The following is a 22,622-nucleotide window of genomic DNA, read 5'->3' as shown; positions in this document are numbered from 1 at the left end:
TCAGTTGATGAATGGATTAAAAAATGTGGTATATCCATATAATGGAATATTTTTTAGCCTTAAGAAGAAGAGAAATACTGACACATGCCACATTACGAATGAACCTTGAAAGCATTATGCTAAACGAAGGAAGCCTTTTGCAGAAGTCTACATGTATGGTTCCATTTATATGAAATGTCCAGAATAGGAAAATACATACAGATAGGAGATTAGTGCTTGCGAGGGTCTGAGGGAAGCTGGGAATGGGGAATGACTACTTTTGGCATTGGGGTTATGGTTTTGTTTGGGGTGATGAAAATATTCTAATTAGATAGTGTGATGGCTGCACAAGCTTGTGAATATACTTAAAAAACCAAGAATTGTACACTTTAAAGTGAAGAATTTTATGATATATGAATTGTGTTTAATTTTTTTTTATTTTTAAAGATTTTATTTATTTATTTGACAGAGAGAGACATAGCAAAAGAGGGAACACAAGCAAGAGGAGTGGGAGAGGGAGAAGCAGGATTCCCGCCGAGCAGGGAGCCCAATGTGGAACTCAATCCCAGGACCCTGGGATCATGACCTGAACCAAAGGCAGATACCCAATGACTGAGCCACCGAGGCACCCATAAATTGAGTTTTAATAAGATAAAAGACCTATATGAACTGTTAGTATGAGGATTCAGTGTAGAGTGTCTGTAAAGCAGATTGAGTAATAAAAAACACTATCTGGAAGGAAGAATTGAGGGGTGGATTGATGGATGGATGCACTTAACCTTCCCCCCATCGATCTGTGGACGGCTTCTTAAAAATGTGTCATTTCCAATTAGAGTTGTTTGAAACCAAGTAAGCACGAAGTCTAGTTTATCATCTTAAAAGATGAACAGTACTTCTTAAGATCCTTGCAAAGATAAATATATATAGTGAGGAGAAAGAAAAGAAAAAGGAAGGTCTCCTAAGAAGGTTTCACAACCTTCAAGTTTTGGATAGTGGTAGAAGATCAAAGAACCACGGCAGACCCTTTGTGGAAAAATTAATCTGCTTCACCTCCCCCGACCCGAAAAAAGAAAAGCTAATCGGACACAATTTCATCTAAATCTAAAATAGCTACTCTAAAAACTACAAAACACTTATGAAAGAAGTTGAGGAAGACACAAAGAAATGGAAAAACATTCTATGCTCATGGATTGAAAGAATATTATTAAAATGTCTATGCTACCCAGAGCAATCTACATATTCACTGTAACCCCTATCAAAATAACACCGACATTCTTCACAGAGCTGGAGCAAATAATTCTAAAATTTGTATGGAACCAGGAAAGACCATGAATAGCCAGAGGAACGCTGAGAAAGAAAACCAAAGCTGCTTTTGGGCATCACAATGCTAGACTTCAAGCTATTTTACAAAGCTGTGATAATCAAGACAGTATGGTATTGGCATAAAAACAGACACATAGATTAACGAAAAAAACTAGAGAACCCAGAAATGGACCCTCAACTCTATGGTCAATTAATCTTCGACAAAAGAGGAAAGAATATCCAATGGGGAGAAAAAAGTGCCTTTAATAAATGGTGCTGGGAAAACTGGACAGTCACATGCAGCAGAATGAAACTAGGTCAATTTCCTTACATCATACACAAAGATAAACATTCAAAATTGATGAAAGAACTAAATGTGAGACAGGAATCCATCAAAATCCTAGAGAAGAACATAGGCAGCAACCTCTTTGAACTCGGCCACAGCAACTTCTTGCTAGACATGTCTCCAAAGGCAAGGGAAACAAAACCAAAAATGAACTATTGGGACGTCATCAAGATAAAAAGCCTTTTCACAGCAAAGGGAACAGTCAACAAAGCTAAAAGGCAACCTACAGAATGGGAGAAAATATTAGCAAATGACATATCAGATAAAGAGCTAGTATCCATGATCTACAAAGAATTTATCAATCTCAACACCCGAGAAACAAATAATCCAGTCAAGAAATGGGTACAAGACATGAACAGACATTTCTCCAAAGAAGATACACAAATGGCCAACAGACACATAAAAAATCAACAACATCACAGTTCAACATCACTCAGCATCAGAGAAATACAAATCAAAATCACAGTGAGATACCACCTCACACCAGTTAGAATGGCTAAAATTAATAAGACAGAAAATGACAAATGTTGGCGCAGATGTGAAGAGGAACCCTCACTGTTGGCGGGAATGCAAGCTGGTGCAGCTGCTCTGGAAAACAGTATGGAGGTTCCTCAAAGTTAAAAATAGAGCTACCCTAGGACCCAGCAATTGCATTACTAGGGATTTACCCCAAAGAATAAATGCAGTGATCCAAAGGGGCACCCACACCCCAATGTTCATTGCAGCAATGTCTGCAATAGCCAAACTGTGGAAAGAGCAGAGATGTCCAAAGACAGATGAATGGATAAAGATATGGTATATATAACAGAATATTACTCAGCTATAAGAAAGGATGGACACTTAACCATTTACATTGACATGGATGGAATTGGAGGTCCAGTTGAGTGAAATATGTCAATCAGAGAAAGACAACTATCATAGAGTTTCACTCATACGTGGAATATAAGAAATAGTGCAGGGGATCATAAGGGAAGGGAGGGAAAATTGAATGGGAAAAAAATCAGAGGGAAGAAAACCATGGGAGACTCTTACCTATAGGAAACAAACTGTGGGCTGCTGGAGGGACAGTGGGTGGGGAGATAGGTAATTGGGTGATAGGCATTAAGGAGGCCACGTGATGTGATGAGTACTAGGTGTTATATGCAACTGATGAATTATTGAATACTACATCTGAAACCAATGATGTACTATATGTTGGCTAACTGAATTTAAATTTAAAAAAATCTAAAATAGCTCTCTTTTTAATTCTATCATAAAAGCAAAATAAACTATAATAACAATAACAATAATAATAATTTGACCTTACAAAATTGTGTTGCTTAATAAGCATGATATTATAATGATCAGAATATTTACAAATAGATGATCTGACCAACTAATCTAATCTTTTTAGACTTACACAATGGCAGGTCATAAATTTGAGGAGGGTTTATTTTAAATATGGACAAAAGTCAACAAGGAGATGAACTGTAAAAATGCTAATAAGAAGCCTTTCTAAGAAAGACTATTACCCAAGCCACTCAATACATTCATTTGAATATTTACAAAGCCTGCTCCAGGATATAGGCTTCTTGGGGACATTCACTATGTTTCTGTATGAGAAATATCCTATTTTTTTCTCATCTTTTTTGTTGTGGTAAAATAAATATAAAAAATCTTCCTTCTTAAATATTTTTAAGTGTTCAGGTCAGTGGCCTGAGTGGCATTAAGTACATTAATGATTTCTGCAACCATCCCCATCACCTTCCATCTCCAGAACTCTTTTCATCTTGCAAAACTGAAACTCTACACCCATTAAATGCAAACTCACCATTTTTCTCCCCTAGCCCTGGTAACCACCATTCTACTTTCTCGCTCTAGGAATCTGACTATTCTAAGTACCTTATTTAAGTGGAGTCATGCATTTTTTGTCTTTTTGGGACTGGCTTATTTCATTTAGCATAATATCCTCCAGGTTCCCCCATGTTGTAGTGTGTGTCAGAATTCCCTTCCTCTGGAAGACTAAATAACATTCTGTTAAATGGACAGACCACATTCTGTTTGTTGATTCTTCTATAGATGGACACTGGGGTCCTTCTGTGTTTTAGCTATTGTGAATAATCCTGCTATGAACAGAAGTGTACAGGGGTGTTACTTTTGCCAAGGAGATAATCAAATATTCACTGTAATGCACAATTTTTGCAGAACTATTTTTATACTTGTGATATTCATTCTTTGGTCTCAGGCTTATTAATACCTAATGCTTTGTTGGTTTGTTTTTATTGTATCATTTCATTATTATTCTAATTTATATAACCAGGTTGGGGAAAAAGAACTGGATTACCTTACCTATTTAAGTATTAACACTAATATGTAAAAGAGAAATTTTTCACCCCAATTAAATATAAATAACTCAAGACAAAAAAAATCCTAAAAAATACAAAAGTAAAACATGTACATTAAGTATAAGTTGGTTTCAAAAAAAAGTGTAAGTTGGTTTCTTAAGTGACCTTCTTTCATCCCATCATCTAAGCTTGTTGAGTTGTGTGACTCAACAATGCCTAAACAGAAGGAATCAGACAAGAACTCTCTCTACCTCTCTATATTCTCATCTGAACACAAACAAGCTTAAATACCCACCACCTTAAAAAATATAATCTCTCTTGATAATCTGTCTTATCACCTTCCCCCAATGACCTCAACAGTAAAAAATGTCATCGAAAAATTTATGTTTCATTCTATGAATAGAGGAAAAGAAGGCAAAGAGAGATTATAATTTTATCTACTGTGAATACCAGTCACTACTTTAAAATGAAATTTTTAGGGACAGAGCTTTTCTTTCTCAGTTCTCTTTTTAACCTAAGTCATATTTTTTCATGACTATAATAAACTAAAGATATTCTTTGAAGGATCATTTGGAGGATCTCAGGACATTAAAAAGAGTACACTTGAAACCCTGATGTAACAAAGTACAGCTTTCTAAAGTCATTCTTCAAAGGCACAAGAACTAGAGTCTTGGTCTGAAAGCACACATCAGAATCCCCTAGAGAGTGGGGCCACATCCCCAGTTCCTCATTAATTAATTAAGAACTTGCATTTCTTGTGAGTTTCCATAAGACATGGATGCTGTGGGTCATAGGACCACACTTTAGAACACATCTTCTTTCTCTAAGCAGGAGGACCTTCTTTTAGACTCAACCCATGAAGAAGCATGTATGTTCCCTTAACATTAAAAACTCATCTTTAGCTGTTCCTCCTAAAAGAAATTACTGTGTGATACTGTTTATTTAGTAGTTTTAGTCAATTCCTTTAATAAACTCTTTGTGGTAAAAAGGTTTTAGGTGCCCTGCATAGAGAGCCAGCTCTCATTAAGAAAATTATTACCTCAAGTCACTTTGTAATGTGTGAATATTGGTTCAGTGACTTTCTTTTCATTCTGGAACTGAGACTTATACAAGCATATATTTGGCAGGCAAGGTCCATTGAGAAAAATTAGGCATTTGATTATATTATTTCATATATTATTCTCTAACTCCACCTGCATGGCCCTTGATGTCACTGCCATAAACTAATAGCCTTTGACTAGAAATAACCCAGACACAGGTATGGTTTGACTCATGGAATATTTGTGGGAAAACACATACTTGAATTAAAACTAAAAAATCAGATGCTTTGATTTTAGAATTCAGATTTCCATTTACTCTTAAAACAAACAAACAAAAAAATAGAAGATCTGGCAACACTACTCCCAGATTTCTACTGGTCAATGATCAGTTAGAGTTGGACCCTAACTGCCCCTCAGAGAGAACCTGAGCTCTAGCTGGCCATAGTCTGCATTCATTTTCTGTCATCTTCACACTAGTTCACTCCATTCATGTATTTATTGGCCTGCCCTATAGGCTTGTATATGTGGAAGCCCAGCATAAGAGGGAATACGTGGTAGAGTCTCAACTTCGGAAAGTATTATACTCTGGCTTAAATAAAGTATGGTATAGGTAAGCTCCTTTGGAGTCAATCCCTTATGGCCTAAGCTTGTTGAGCTGTGTGACCTACCAGTAGGCCACCTCTACTTTTGCGTTAGAAACATTCAGCCTAGAAGGACCCATTCTCTAAAAAGCAGTGTGTCAGATTAAGACTCTTTCGTGTATAGCCAAAAGAATAATGTAAATGATTTTCAGGTGTGAACCTGAAAACACCTGCAAGCACAAAGCTTATACATTATTTTAATCTTTTGGTCATGAAATAAAACATTATATATATTATAACATATAATGTATATAATATATAACATATAACATTAATATAATGTTATAATATAACATTAACAGACATAAACCATTACAGCTTAAAATACTATCAAGAACACCAATACGTCAGAAGTCCCTACAAAGCCCACTTTACAATCACAACACCCCACTTGTCTCTCTGAGGTAAACACTGACTTGTAGGATAACCACTTCCTTAGTCTTTTTAATTCTTCCACCTAAGTGTGCTTCCTGAACACCATCCCTTAGCTCTACTATATTTGAATGCTGAACTCAGACATTTATTCATTTGTATCTGACCTTTAAAAATTTAATACCATGTTGGAGGCACCTGGGTGGATCAGTTGATTGAGCATCCACTCTAGGTTTTAGCTCCAGTCATGATCTCAGGGTCATGGGATTGTCATAAGTCAGGCTCTGAGCTCAGTGGGGAGTCTGCTTGAGATTCTCTCCTTCTCCCTCTCCCCACCTTGCACATATGTGCATGTGCTCTCTGTGTAATAAATAAACTCTTTTAAAACATTTTTTAAAATTTTATTTTAAATTTATTTTAAATTTTTATTTGACAGACAGAGATCACAAGTAGGCAGAGAGGCAGGCAGAGAGAGAGAGGAAGGGAAACCGGCTCCCTTGATCCCACGACCCTGAGACCATAACCTGAGCCGAAGTCAGGTTATGAGCCACCCAGGCGCCCCTAAAACATTTTTTTTAAAGAGTTTATTTATTTCTTTGACAGAGATCACAAGTAGGCAAAGAGGCAGGCAGAACGACAGGGAGGAAGCAGGCTCCCTGCTTAGAGAGTCTGTTGCGGGGCTTGATCTCAAGATCCCGAAATCAGGACCTGAGCTGAAGGCAGAGGCTTTAACTCACTGAGCCACCCAGGTGCTCCACATTTTTCAATACTATGTTAAGATACATGCTAATTGTGTTCTGTTTCCACTCTTGGCTTTGTTCATCTTTTTTTGCTCTTTAGTTTCTACCTTTGGCTTGTTTGTATTTGTTATGCTGCCTTTTCTGACCTCCTGAGATAAATATTTGCTCATTAATTTTAGGCCTTTTTTTTTCTTTTAAGGCTATCCATTTTCCTATTAGGTTACTCCTTTACCTATAGCCTATAAATTTTTACATGAAATACTTATCACTCACTTAAAATACTTAATTTTCATATCTTCCTTTTTTAAGATTTAAGAGAGAGAGAGAATTCGTGCACATCCACAACTGGAGGAGGGGCAGAGAAAGAGGAGAAGCAGACTCCCGGCTGAGCAAGGAGCCTGACGTGAGGCTAGATCCCAGGACCCTAGGATCATGACCCAAGCTGAAGGCAGACACTCAACTGACTGAGCCCCCCAGGCACCCTCCATTAAATCTTCTTCAATTCATGACTTTTTTTAGGGGCATATACTTGAATTTCCAAGTAAATACATGGGGATGATTTTCTAGTTATCTAGTTACTACTGATTTCTAGCATAATTACATTGGGATAAAAGTAAACATTCTGTATAAGTTTTGATCTTTGATATTTGTTGAGACTTGCTCAATGACCCAGGCTATGGTAAATTCTTGTAAAATATTATATGTGTGGTTGACAAGAATAGGTACTTCAGTTTGGTATAATGTGTTCACTAGGCTTCTTATCATGTTGATCAGATTTTTAATTACCAACACTGACCTTTTCTTGTATGCATCTGTGAGACAATAGAAAAAAATAGAAAAAATATATATATTGATCTCTGCCCCCAGTCTCTGGCGCAGACCTCCTGAAACCCTTATAATTTACTAAGTGATAAGAGCACTCTTACCTTGTCTTTTATATTTCCCATCTTTTTGTCTCTTCATGCTTCACCTTGAATAGATTTTTTCATACCAATTTTTTTCTGGTCACTGATTTTCTCTATAAACCTATAAACTATTCACTTTGTTTTTATACTTTGGTTGTAGAATTTAATTTTTTTTAATGTACAAAGCCACATTCTAAAGTTCTCAGTCCCTGCTGAATCTAAAGTTTGGCTTTTATTTAATTCTACAAATGTAGTACATTATAGTCTGCTTCTGATAATTTCAGTATCTAGAATCTCAGAGTCTATTTCTGTTGTCTGTAGCTTCTGTTAGTTCTTGTGTTTGGTATCTTCTTTCTTTGTGTACCTGGTTACCTCTGATTATGGCTGGAAACTATAGTTGAAAAATTATTTGTGGAAGTAATTTGAGGACTGGGATTATCATATTCTCCTTTAAGATTTCATTGCTTTTACCTGGCTCCTCTGGGCATTAGCTACATGCAGTCATCTTAATCCAAGTCAACTTTAAAGTTTGTGGGCCACTCAGATAATGTGAAACAGAGCTGCAGTCAATGTGAGTGTTGGTTTACTTCCAGTTACAATTACACCTCAGTGTATCTCTTCAGGGAGTCCCAGCTCAAAGTGGGGAATGGTTTATCAGACTTCCAAAGCTTGACAAGATCCAGACTATAGTTTTTAACCTTGAAAAGATACCAAAGGTGATCTCAGGCTCTCAACTTCCTCTTCTTGATCAGCAAATGCCCATAAGATAAAAGAGCCCCCAATGTCAGGTTAACTCCTCTCTGTCACATTCTCTCGTAAATCTCAACTTAATAATTCTTCATAATTTATTAGTTCTTAGACATTTTAGAATATTAAAAAACAATGATATATCTAGTTTCTTTGTGTGACTGCAGTAAAAGAAGTGGTTTGAATTATATGGCTTCCCATGAGTTAAATTACTAATCTTCCAACATTCTTTTATGTATTTATTATATTCTTAGCACATGGCCTAACCTTGTCCATACCTGCCCCAAAGTGAAAGCTCTATGGTATTCCTTGAAGATCAGGATAGGTATTCCTGGTAGCAGCCTTTTAGTATAGAGGCACTATAAAGAATTAAGGTTCAAGTTACAATTCCTATAATTCCTCTGTGACCCTGGACAAAGATTTCTCTGCAAATTGGGTGGGAGATACTTCCATGCATATCAGAAGATTAGATGGAGGAATGGAAAAGAGCTTGAAAAAGCCTATAAAACTAATTCTGTTTCTCCTCCCCACAGGAGAACTATTCATCCATGGCTCTAGTTAACTCATCATAGTAGGCCAGTGGTCAACTGACATTTCAGGTCACTCATTAATGGCTAGCAACATTATGCAAGACACAATATTCCAGGTGCAAATAAAGAGATAGATAATGTTAGATTATAATTTATTTTAAAATACTTCAGCATACATAGTGTGTACATGAATAATGTGCACTATATATTCTCTACATCCTAAGGGTAGTTACTTAGTATTTGAGGCACCCTAATAAGGAATGTATCATCTAGGTGTAGATCACATCTAAAAGACTAAGTAGAAGAAATCCAACTTCCCAAATCGGAGTATACTAATTATAGCTACCTAAATTGACACTGGAGGGTTTTCCTAGTGAGTATAAAGGAGGAGGAAGAGGAATAATTTTTCTGATGAAAGTAATAGTGCTCAAGATATATGGGCTGGATGGAAATATAATCTTATATGCATGAGGATTCTAAAAATCTGGCAAACCAGGCAGCCTACCATTCTTTGCAGTGGCACTCTGGGCCTAAGCTTCTGTTCCTGGGTCTGGACAGTTAATAGAAGAGTTCATCACCTGATATGACTGAAAGATCAGATATATCCTTTAACGAGAATATGTTTGTATCTTTCTCTACTGAATATCTGATGTGAGATACATATGAAAAAGATGAGTTTGGGCTTTTCTCAGTCTGTAAGAACTGGCTGACCAGCTTTTGTGTCTGTTTACTAATAAATGTTCACATGTGTGGCAAAATTTGGTCCAAGACTTGACTTTATCGTTACAAACCACATAGTAGCAAGATAACCTGTAACCATTGGAAGCTACCAATTTCTACCAAGAAGATTAAAATGCAGTTTAGTTTGCAACAATTATGGTGCATCAAATTTCCCAAATGGATCCTGCTGGGAAATAACCTCAAAGCAGGAACATCATGCTGATTAAGCTAATGTACAGACTTGCCATCCTGGACCATCCAAGAGAAAGGCTGTTTCTCTTCAGTAGGAAAACCACAGGAAGCTACAGAGACAGCCTTGGGGTGTGGGTTTTGCTGGGCCTGGAAGCCTGCCAAAAATACTATCATTCTGTCTCGGCCCCTGGAATGCAATGATACCCAAATTTTTTGTTGTTGTTGTTTGTTTTTAATAACTTTTTCCCACTGATTGCCCCCAAACCACCTGGACTCTGTATTTTATTCAAAATGATGTCATTTAAACAATATCTGTATTTAAAGGAATAGATAGATGGGAGGCAAGTATTCTATTTCCATAAGTAGATGAAAAAAAGAAGTATTTGCATTTTTAAAACAGTACTGTCTTAGATTCTTAGCAGCTGCATGTCCCTACCTTCCAAACGTTTTTAAAAACACTTAAGCTGAAAATTAACTAAAACAGCCAAGTGAACTTTTGTCATAAACAACTCCTTTAAGAAAAACTTTGAAACTCCCATTCCTGCCCGCCACACCTGTGCCGGAAGGCACCTAGAGGTTGCTCTAGTGCACATAAATTTTCCTGATGTCACAGTCTGAAATACATTCTTCTGGGTCAGGATTCTCCTTTAAAAGGACAAGTCTCCTTTAAAAGGACAAGTCTCCTAGTTGGTTTACCAAGTTTAACCAACCAGTCCTCAGAACTGCTAAAAATTTTACATGGAATCTTCCCCACCCCTACTCTTCCAGAGACAGTACAGTGGAATTCTATTAGTGTTATTCCTGCCACATCATTGTCTGGGAGATGCTTAATATGGTAGGTAAGTGAACTGAGAGGGTTGGAAATCGTGGACCTCTGTGTCATTTCGCTGATCCTAATAAGCTCTTGGCTGGGGTAAGATGGGGTAGCCCTCTTGCTGGACACTTTCTGGGAAGCTTGAAAAGGACACTGAGAAGACATCCACAAAATGGTACCAAAGAGAGAAACACTGCAGCATCTGACAGGATGAAGCCAACTCTTCATCCACTTACAGCCATAATATGGAAAGGCAAGATGCTTGGGGCTGGAGAAAGGCTTCCGAGGAACAGTGCGGAACAAGGGCAAGAATAACAGCGCTGGCAGAAGCAGGCCTGGCGCTGTCAGAGAACCACCATCCTAAGTTTCTTATGCCCCTGCCCTCTAAGGGCAAAGAGGAATTCACAATTCAGAGACAACAGTCAAGAAGTCTTTCCCAAGGTCATGCCAGCTCATCTAAAGTTGTGGGCCTGATACAAGTCCCAGATACCTACACAGGAACTTCAGCAAGTAAGAGGATTCACCTCCTCTCCTAGTGCACATTCCCAGGAACATTAAACCTCAGCTTCATTCTGGTTAATAATGAAACCCCTAGATTAAATGCCTACATGACAAGAAAAGTGAAAAGGAAAGAAAAAGACAAAGAATCTAATACCTTGCATATTTGCTCACCTCTTGAGGCCATGCCCTTTTAAACGAATTGCTCATCCTTTTTTGGTACCCTAACCCTTTTCAGCCTCTAAGGATAGAAAGACTTTATGGCTATAAATTACTAAGTGAGCCTATTTATGAAAAGAAATGGGAACGACATCTGATTTCTGCTTATAAGAAGGAGCAATTAAGAAGATTTATAGTACCAGGTGCCTGGGTGGCACAGTCAGCTAAGCGTCTGACTCTTGATTTTGGCTCAGGTCATGATCACAGGGTTACATGTGTAACCCCCCATATAGGGCTCCATGATCAGCCCAGGAGTCTGCTTCAGAGTCTCCTTTTTCTTCTCCCTTTGCCCCTCCCCCTGTACTCTCTCACTTTCTCTAATAAATAAAAAACGACCAAAAAAAATTTATAGTACCAACTATAGGACACTTGGCACACAGCTCTCATTTAATCTTCATTGCCACTAAAAAGATTATCTTAACTATTTTCCACTCAAGTGAAGCACAGAAAGTTTGAGATACTTTTCTTTGGTCACACAGTGGGCAGTGTTGTCTCTAAAGCCAGTGACCACTTCAATGGCACAAACCATACTAAAACGTCCTGTTATCTCTCAGCCAGCTCATAGAAAGTTAGCATACTCCAAGTTCCTCGCACTGGAACTTTCATTTATTCAGACCCACAAACTGAAGCTCTTGCAGCTTTTTAATTCTTGAAGCTTTCCTTGCAAACTGCTTTATCCCTTGATTCACAACATGCAGCTTCAAATTACTTTGAGCCTTCCCAAAATACCAAACCCACCCTTCAGAGGTCAAGAACTCACGAATGCTGAAGCTCTTAAGAGGAAAATATTGTGAGATCTGAAGCAATTTCCCAAGAAGAACATGTCAACTGTTTTGAGTGAGCACAGCAGAACTGAAACAAGCACATTGCCTCCCCCAGGGACACTGTGAAAGGGCCACTTCTTGGGACTTGCAGTCCTTTTGCACAGTGTGATAGGGTGTCGCAGGTCTCATTTTTCAGGTATCAAGGGCCTATTGGAATATTCTTAAAAATAAGCAGTTGAGCGATTAGGCAAAGAACAGCAGATGTTAGGAAATAAAACTGACTCCTCCAATAGAGCCAAGTGACGTGTGTGTTTTTGTTTTCTAACACATTACTCTACTAGGAAGTCAGTTTATACTTGTTTACTTTAAAAAATCTGCTTGCATTATGATTGAAGTCAATTTGTCAGGTCAAATTGAACTAACAGGAAATCTAGATATGGGCCCATAAAGAGTGAAGCTGGGCTCACGTCCCACATTTGGGATATGTGAGAGGTATTAACTCAACAGGGAGTAACTCGACTCAGTTACCACTTGTTACCATCTTTTCCCCACGTCAGGGTCCTTCATGAAAGAGCTGCCATGATAGGGAAATGTCAAGCACAACTAAGAACTGAGAGAAACCCAAATTTTCTCTCCCCTTTACAAAGAACACAAAAATATGCTTTTACATGGATTTCTATCCCAAGCTGGAGTGCTGACAAAGTCCTTGAGAGTATCCAAATGCTCCAGCAAATCCAGAGTCAACTACAAAGATACGAATGCTGTCTAGAGTCATGAAGATGGGTAATCTCTGACTACAGGCCTTGGGACTATGCCACAGAGCCCTCATGGGAGGCGAGGCAGTTATCCTAGAGACTGCCATTCCTCAAGACCCCACTAGATATGCACTCATGAAGTTTTAACACGGTGGTTCTTATGTCTGTTCTCCCACTGACTGTTTACATTTGGCACACTTGCAGCCATTTCAGGATCACAGGGAAGGTATTTTCCAATTTTAGTCTGATGGCTATAAATTCAAGAGGTCAAATTTGGGTCTACCCTTTAATTATCCACTAGGCATTCTAGAAAAAAATATGTTGTCTTTTCTTCCTTGTGAAGAAAAAAGTCTTCAGTTTCTAGGATGAAAAAATTACTTAAAACTAGAGAAGACTCTAGTGATGCCTAGCTGTCTCAGTTTGTAGAACATGTGACTCTTGATCTCAGGGTCATGACTTCAAGCCCCTGTGTGGCGTAGAGTTTACTTAAAATTCAAAAGAAATTTTTTAAAAATGAGGGAAAGCTAGATATTCTAGAATTTATCACTGTCATCACGTAAATATCACATAGGCAAGTCATAAGGACAGTAATGTTAGGATGAGGATATTCTCAAACTGTTCGTTCACAACTTCTATGGCAAAAAAGCCTACAGAGGAGCACCTAGGTGGCTCTGCCTTTGGCTCAGGTCATGATCCCAGGGTCCTGCATTGGGCTTTCTCCTCAGCAGGGACCCTGTATCCCCTTCTCTCTCTGCTTGCCTCTCTGCCTACTTGTGATCTCTTTCTGTCAAATAAATAATAAAATAAAATAAAATAAAATAAAATAAAATAAAATAAAATAAAATCTTTAAAAAAAAAAAAAGGCTGCAGAGATTAAGTTCTTTTAGAAATACCTGGACAGGATACTGGAAGGCCTTCTAGAAAAAATAAAATGGAGACTCTTAAAAATCCTGCAGAAGAGCAAGCAAAACTGTTCTAAGAATCCACTGCCAAAATGTATCTTTTAATAAAATGTTAGGTCATCTTTGATGAATCCCAAAGGCTCCTTGTTTTAATATACCCTGGAAGTGATCTTCCAACATAATAACAAAACATCAAAAGCATCAACTAAAGCAAAGGAGAGAGTAAAAGCTGAAAAAGAAGATCAGAAGGATAAACATTGGGGCGCCTGGGTGGCTCAGTGGGTTAAGCCGCTGCCTTCGGCTCAGGTCATGATCTCAGAGTCCTGGGATCGAGTCCCGCATCGGGCTCTCTGCTCAGCAGAGAGCCTGCTTCCCTCTCTCTCTCTCTGCCTGCCTCTCCATCTACTTGTGATTTCTTTCTGTCAAATAAATAAATAAAATCTTTAAAAAAAAAAAAAAAGAAGGATAAACATTCAGAACGCCGAAATACATAATATTCAGTAATAGTTACCACTTATGGCACAATGATAAATCACACCTCTGCACTAACAGGCAAAGGCATTCTGCGACTGAGTTCCTAGACAGTATAGACTATACTACTTCTTTCTTATCCTGTTTTGCTGTTCATTTATTCATCTATTAAATCATAAACTTTTCCTGACATTCAAAACATTTAATCATTTCCTACCAGTTACTAAAAACTAATTACGCCTTCCAAGCTAGGTATATTTCTTGAGTAAGGATGTTTATATAATTCTGGTATAACAAGTTATTTTATCATGTAATAAATTTTACTATCCTATCTAGAAGGTTATCATTGGAAACCTCAGAGGCTCTTATTCACCTCTATATCATTCAAAATCACAGTATCATGAATTAAGAGGTTTTTTTTTTACATTTTTTAAAAAATTTTTTATTTTTTATAAACATATATTTTTATCCCCAAGGGTACAGGTCTGTGAATCACCAGGTTTACACACTTCACAGCACTCACCAAAGCACATACCCTCGCCAATGTCCATAACCCCATCCCCCTTCTCCCAACCCCCCTCCCCCCAGCAACCCTCAGTTTGTTTTGTGAGATTAAGAGTCACTTATGGTTTGTCTCCCTCCCAATGAACTAGAGTGTATCATGCTTAGCGAATTAAGAGTTCTAATGTTTATTCAAGTGAACTCCTGGGACAGTAGTCATTAAAATAAATTCATGGAAATATTTATCTGGGTATTTTCAGTATTCAGCTTAGTTATATGTTGTATACAAACTCTGTATGTACAAGCATGTACATCCATTAAAAAAATCTCCTATTTCAAACTGATGGCTCCCTTATTTTAAAAACCCAGCAGTTACTACCATGATCCTCTCTCCCTCCCTCCCTTCTTTCCAAAGCTTTTAAGGGTGGAGGGAGAAGTAAAGAAGATAATATAAAATATTTTATGAATATAAAAATAATATAAAACATAAGTTATATTTTATGTAAGTAAAAAGGAAAGAAGAAACATGAGCAGATGATGACTGGGGCTTTGTCCATCAGGAGTCAAATCAATGTACCACTAGAATAGTGACAATGAACTCCTAGAACTCTGAAAGGGTCATCCTAAATGTAGCTGGGCCTAAAGAAATGGAATAGCAGATCAAGAGACTCTACAATCTTAGTCATAAAACAAAACTCAGTGGTAGATGAGCTCCTGAATCTCTCTTTACAACAGCTGAGGAAAATGATTCTCCAGAGAGAGATGGCCAACTTTCCAAAGCCATAGAAGAGGTCATGGTGGGGCTGGTTACAACACTGGTTCCCCAGTGTCTTATCCAGAACAGTTTGGGAATGGTATCAAAGAAAAACCCATAGAACAAGGGTGCCTTCCTAGGATCCACAGGCATTTTTCAGGCACTTTATAACACCACTGAAATTGTCTGGAAAATTGTGTATGGCTTTACATTTGTTTGTTTGTTTGTTTGTTTGTTTGTTTCAGGGAAGCAGGGTCTGCTGCTTTGGTCAGTCTGAACTAGGTCCAGGGTTCAAAAATTTTAGGTACCACTCTGTCAAGGATGGGCTTGGGGTGCAGGAGGGGAGGAGAGGCTAAAAGTGAATAAGATTAATTCCAAACTAAAAGGAACCCAGATTTTCAACAACCTGAAGATTTTACTTGGGCCAGACAGCCAGTGGAACCATGTAAGATAAACTTTCTGGTCTGGATGGTCAAAGGATCCTATAAGGAAAACATGTGTTCAAGCAAACTTGGATTGTTTGTGACCAAAGGTGACAGGGAGAAGAGCAAGCAGTACAAACTTAACTACCAATTAGGTGGTCTCAGAAGACCACTAGTCAGAAGTAACAAGCAAGGCACAGTTCTCTGGAATCAAGGGGGAAGGTTTTGGCAGCATTTGTCATGAGTAATGATGGAAGGTTTCTGCAGCTTCTCAAAACCAGGGCAGCCTTGACCTTCAGTCAGGCTTCTCATTCTACCTGCTTGTACAGTGAGCCCGGAAAGGGTTCCACATACCCGGGGTGACCTATTTCAATCATAGGGCTCTTTGTTTTCTCATTTCTGATGTCAACATCAGTCCCAGAAGTGGGCAAAGGCCTTGGTACTTGGTCACAGGGAACTAAATACACGTCAGCCATTGCATTTCCCTGGGAAACAGAAAATATTTTCCCTACTCTATGGATGAGGAAATTGAAGCAAAGGGAGAAATGTCCAAGGTTTTTCAAGGAGGTGAAGAGCCAAGAGCTCCGAGGTTAGAGCTTGCAGCTACGATACTCCACACTGGCTCTGGCTGGATATTCTGGCTCCTTTAGGGAACCAAATGGCTCTGGAGATTGGGGAAACACTAGTTGCTAAGCACAAGATGTGCGATACAGTTTACACCACTCAACCATGCATATGAAATCCATCACACATTACGACAGAAGACTTGAAGCCTCACTGGGTAAACGAGATAGGAAAAGGGAACCTGGGGGTTACTCATCATTTTCCAAATCAGAGATTTATGTCCCTTTTGGAAAGGAGAAGGAAAACCTGGCTGCAGCCCAGTTTTGAGTAATATTTGCCACTGAGAAGCTGTATGCAAAAATTCCTGGCACAAACTTTGGAGAGCTCTTCCGATTGGGCTCTGGCCAGTCCTTAAAAATGATTGAGATTTAAAACCCTATCAAATCAGAGAAGCAGGGAGTGTCCTTGGTGCAGAACCATAAATCTCTCTCTCTAAAGCTAATTTCAAACATAAAATAGGAATGTTCAGAGAGAAAAATTATCTACACATACCTCCTTACATAGAAATTTTTTTTCTTAAGTCAGAAAGGGTAGAGGTCAATGGCTAACCGTGGTCTAAGTGGCTAGAATACTGTTGATTATCTTCTTTAACCTTAAATATATTTTCTGATTTTACTATAATTAAAATAGATTGCTGTGGAATAAAACATAAAATTAACTAAAGAAAATATAAGTGCTAATAGTCAACAGAGAGCCAGAGCTTATCTCATCCAACTGAGTCATTTAACAAAAGAAGAAATGGAGGCAAGCAGAGAGGGAGCACCTTGCTTGTGGTCACTCGGGCAGCCTGCAAGGGACTCGGAGCCAAGACCCTGGAAATCCCCAGAACGACTTCCTGGCCTCCACACCACACTGTTGCAGCTGCTGGATTCCTTAGGCTAGGAAACCCCCTAAGCTTGGTGCTAGGTGAGAAACAAGTTTATACGGCATTGTAAAATTGAAAACAGCAGCCTCAAATGTCAGACAAAGTACACTAGATTCCAACTCAAGAATAGCTGAAATTGAAATGGCACTCAGAGAGGACGGTTGGGAGAGAACTGGATGACTGATGCTCTGTCGCAACGGCTACATTGAACAACTACGCTGAACGACTCTGTGCCTATACCAGGCTTTCTTTCTTTTGGCTACTGTTGCAATTCCCCATCTACAGGATCTTCCCCTCTTGTTCTGTCTCCCATGTGTTTCTAAAAATTCCTACTCATCCTTTAACATCAACTCCGAAGTCACCTTCTACAACGCCATCCTTGGTCTCTCCTGTTTGAAAAAGTAGTGGGTACTAGCACACCACTGCAGGAGGACACACCTTGACCACACAGCGTGTTACTATATAAGTGAGATGACTGCTGCTGCGTTACAAGTCTGCCGCATCCTCTAAATAGCATTTATTTTAATCATCTTTGTATCTCTGGCACCCAGCAGGGACTCAAATGGCAGCTGAATAAATGAACACCTGCTAACAGCCATACAGGAAGACTTTAACCTCTTTTTGCATATTCATGACTTGCCTTTCTATCCTCAAAAGGGCATATTTGTTGAACCTGAGGCAACAGATTGCTTTGGAGGAGAGGTTTTTCTTAGTTTAAAAAGCTAAATTGAGTATCATTATTTCACACTTAAGTAGCAAAGAAATAAATAGAGAAATGTTAGGATTATATAGTATAAGAAAAATAAATGGACAGGTTGGCAAAAACAAAAACAAAAACAAAAACAAAAAAACAAACATGTAATTTACTACATGAGGATACCAGCCAAAGTGTATTATTCCTACACCCGCTCTATCACTCAAGGCACATGTACACAGATACATACAAAAAGTTAATAGCAAGTCACCATGGGAAGTTTAATCATAACCCATCAACAGAAGAGCTCATGGCATGGTAAACACCAAAGTGTATTATTAGGGTTGCTAATTGCTAATTAAAATCCCCAGATCAGGTTTCTGGGCACAGCTTACTACATCTGTGCAGTGGGCAGGTCCCAGATGGTATGAAAACCAAGACTGGGGCCTGCTTCTTCATGCAAGGCTATTCCTGCAGAATCACAAAGGTTATGGGTGACAGATTGTGCAATGAGAACAATATCCACATGCAGTCATGTCAGGCACAGTCTTGCTCCCGAATATAGATTTGAGATAAGCTTCTAGTCAACTTCCAGGACCCAGAAATTAGGCTATTGTTGCATGAAATACCAGAAAGTGCCTAGCTTGGTATTCGACATACTGGTATTCATCATACTGTCCTCATTCCTCGATATGGTCTAGGAAGGGAGACACAGGGATTTCTTGGGGTGATGGAAACATTCTAGATCTTGATTGAAATGAGGGGTACACGCATGTATACATTTGTCAGAACTTACAGAATTGTTCTCTCTTAAGATTCATGCCTTCCACTGTATATAAATTTTACCTAGAAAAAAAGGACCATGCATAAAAATTGAACTCTAATTAATAGGTTTATTTTCTGCAGTAGTATGAGCTAGCAATTTTGAAACTACTTTCTGTATATGCTAGACTTGAGCAGGGAGTAAATACACGCAGGATAGTAAGAGCCAGGTTTCTCACCATTGGAGAAGGTAGTTCAAATACAGGAAGCGGGGAAATAACCTCACCAAAGGGGATAAAATACATCATGTGGCTCCTAACATGAAGATACATCATCATGTCTTTGGTAGTTCTGCCAAAATTTTATAACCTGACTCTAATCATAAGGAAATATTAGACAAAATAAAGATGAGGGAAATGCTACAAAAAAACCAGCAAGACATCACCATGTTTAGGTTAAGAGGAAAAAAAAAAAAAAAGGTTAAGGAACTTTTCCAGATTGAGAGAACCCAGAGAGACAGAACAACTAAATGCAGGCAGGCTTGATCCAGAACTGGATCCTGAATTGGTCTAGGAGAAAAAAAACCTATAAAGAACATTACTGGTACAAATAACAACATTTGAAATACCGACAGTGGATTAGATGATAGTATTGTGGCAACATTAAACTGCCTGAATTTGAAAATATATTGTATTTGGGTAAGAGAATATCCTTTTTCTTAGGAAATACACATTGAAGCATTTAGTTGGAAAGGACCACAATGTCTCCAACTTACTCTCAAAGTTGCAAAAAAAAAAAAAGAGAAGGGTGAGGAGGAGGAAGCACGGCGCGAGGGAGGGGAGTGTGCACATACATAAATGGGGCAAAGTGTAAACAAACGGTCAGTCTGGGTAGAGTATAAGGAGGTTCTCTGTACTATTCTTGCAACTTTTCTGTAAGTATAAAATTATATCAAAATATAAACATACCAAAAAATACCCTAACTTACCCCCCAAAATATTTAGAGGAAAGGCTAATAGTAACTAATTGAGTGTATTATGAGAAATTCTTTCAAGAATATTGGTTTTAAAATTCCATTTTTTTTCCCTGCTGGTAGCAATCCACAAAAACTTCAGTTGGCTCTAAGCTCCTTTTCGGAACTAAAAACAACTCATATAGCTTCAAATAAGACTTTTTGAAATTCTGGGGCAGATACTAACATTTTAAGAAAGTCTTTTAAGACAATAATCAGAAATTGGAATGAAAATGCCTCTTCATTACCCTCCTCCCTCCAGATTCTTCAGTATTTTTTCTGTAAGATGGAACAATTAATCTGGCTACCTGCCAAGTTAAAACCAAACAAGGCAAGAAACTATTTGTGTGTAGATGATTCGGCCTTCCCTGACATAGTAGAGAACTCTATTCTTCCCCACCTCAGGCCTTATAAAAGGTCTATACACACATATAAATATGGTAATGAACAGAGCATATTACTCAGCAGAGCTTATTCTATTTCTCCCATTTTCCCCCCATTTTTTTTTTAAAGATTTTATTTATTTGATAGAGAGAGATCACAAGTAGGCAGGGGGCGAGGGGAGCAGGCTCCACTGAGCAGAGAGCAGGACACAGGGCAGATTCCAGGATCCCAAAGAGATCATGACGGAGCGAAGGCAGAGGCTTAACACCCTGATGCACCCAGGTGCCCCTAACTCCCCCATCTTTCTGTCTGTATTTGTGTTAAATTAGATATAAGTATGACCTTGGTTCTGAGGGAGCGGGAGGGATGGTGGGGGATGGAGGCAAAAATACCAAACACTACCAAAGGAAAAAATTACTTCATGGATATCAAAGCAGAATTTTTAAAAAGTCATTTTTAGCCCCAAAGAATCTTTTTGAAACAATAACAACTATGATATTACTCAGTATAAAAATATTATGCTAAGTACGCATTAAGAAAAATTCACATGCACAGCGATGAAACTATAATTGGATTTGTCATTTCAAAGTATTAATGTTGGGTTTGCAGATAATAGAGAATGACATTCTCCTAAGCGAATAAAGAAGTTAGCCAAGTAAGTAAATACTGTGTTTCTACTGTAAGGAAATACGTGCACCAGTGAAGCAACCTTTTCAGCACAAAAGAAATTTAATACCCAGACCACATGAAAAGTGATCGCTATGGGAATAGCACAGCTGTTAAAATCCAAAGCAGTTTGTATTAAATTGTCCAGCATGTTTATGTATCTCAGGACTCTCAGAATGACCACCAAGAGGAATTAACTTTGCTAACAAAAAAAGTGATACCTATATTTAGTTTAATGCTTACAATAAGTGTGAAAGCATTAAAACTGCAAAGCAATTCTCTTTCAAAGAATAGAAGGGACCTCAGTTAGCTGGTATGTTTGTGATTCTTTCACAAACAGTATCTCAAGGGCTAATTTAATTAGAAATAGAACAAGAAAGAATGGGTGTTTGCATTTCACTTACAGAACCCAGTTACCTTTATTTCACTGAAATGCCTGGTCTACAAAAAGCCACAAAAAAACTGTGCCAAATGAGTTCAGCATGAAAATTAATACTGCCAAGTTATTCTGAGACCAATTAGCTCAGCCATTCAAAGAAAAAAAAAATGTGCTAACTAAAAAGCATATAATTCTAAAACTTGCATTTCTGAACACAGAAGTAGACATCCTTAAAGCCTTGACTTGAACAGAGAGACAAAAAAAACACAAAAAAACAAAAAAACAACCGAGCTCGTGGGTCACTACTGAGAAATGGTAAGCTTTAAATCTAAACACTGACTCTTGGGATGCATAATGATAAAACAGCTTAGCTTACTTCTTGAAGAAAAAAAATTACTCTAAATGTTTCAGCACCTAAAATTAACCAAATTTATCAACATTCTCAAATCTGAATTAAGTTTTTAGATTGGTTAGCATTGTGCTTCTCAGCTTCTCATAGATTTACAGACTGAGTAAAGTCCTCCCCCACTAACATACAAGGGGATGGGTGGAGGGAAGCTTATCAACTCAGAGTGGAGAGAATTTCACCAGAATCCAATCCTTTCTGTACTACCAGATGAGTCTCCATGGCAAAAAAAAAAAAAGTCCTAAATTAGAAGTAAGAGGCGAGGGTTTGGGATTAATGACCCCAAAACCATTTTGCCAATATTTGAACATGAAAATCTTATCGAGAAGTTTGAGTTTTAAAAGCCCATTTTAAATCACTGGGCATCAATGGCTTAAAGAAAATACAAAAGAAAATTAGCTATAAATTAGCTATAAAAATTAGCATACAAAAGAAAGTTAGCTATAAATACACAGTATACAGGCACAAGTAACTCAGACTATCTCTAGGCCTATGAAAAAGTGAGATGCCATCACTGTAGTTTGGAGATACATCAGCCGGTTCCCATTACAATGGAGGACATGCCAGCTCTATTTTTAGAGCCTCTGGAAAGATCAAAGCTGAAGGGGCCCTTTTTATGTGCTCCCTAGCCAGGCCCCTAATCTCTGTTTATTTTTTGTCATTATATAGATCTCCAAAAGACAAACCATGAGGGATGCCTAGTATCTATCCCTCCTCCTCTAAGAACACTTAAAAATTGCTCCATGATGGTCCATGTGAGCAAGGAACCTCTGGGTAGGAGCAAAACCTAAAAGTTCACAATCAAGCTAAAATTATTGTGATGCAAATATTGATACAGAATTACAATATCTAATTCAGTCTCTCTCTGTACTATAAAGCAAACTTTCTCAGG

At 38.1% G+C, this 22,622-nt stretch overlaps 1 protein-coding gene across 3 annotated transcripts in view; it reads right to left on the bottom strand.

Annotated features, from left to right (window-relative positions):
- The window catches only part of ATG7 (autophagy related 7), a 258,133-nt gene that overhangs the window by 148,507 nt on the left and 87,004 nt on the right, over positions 1-22,622 (bottom strand). The gene's annotated exons all lie outside the window — the stretch shown is intronic.

The sequence above is a fragment of the Mustela nigripes genome, chromosome 2, assembly GCF_022355385.1.
Source record: "Mustela nigripes isolate SB6536 chromosome 2, MUSNIG.SB6536, whole genome shotgun sequence".
Lineage (NCBI taxonomy): Eukaryota > Metazoa > Chordata > Mammalia > Carnivora > Mustelidae > Mustela > Mustela nigripes.
This window is presented reverse-complemented; position numbering and strand designations above follow the sequence as displayed.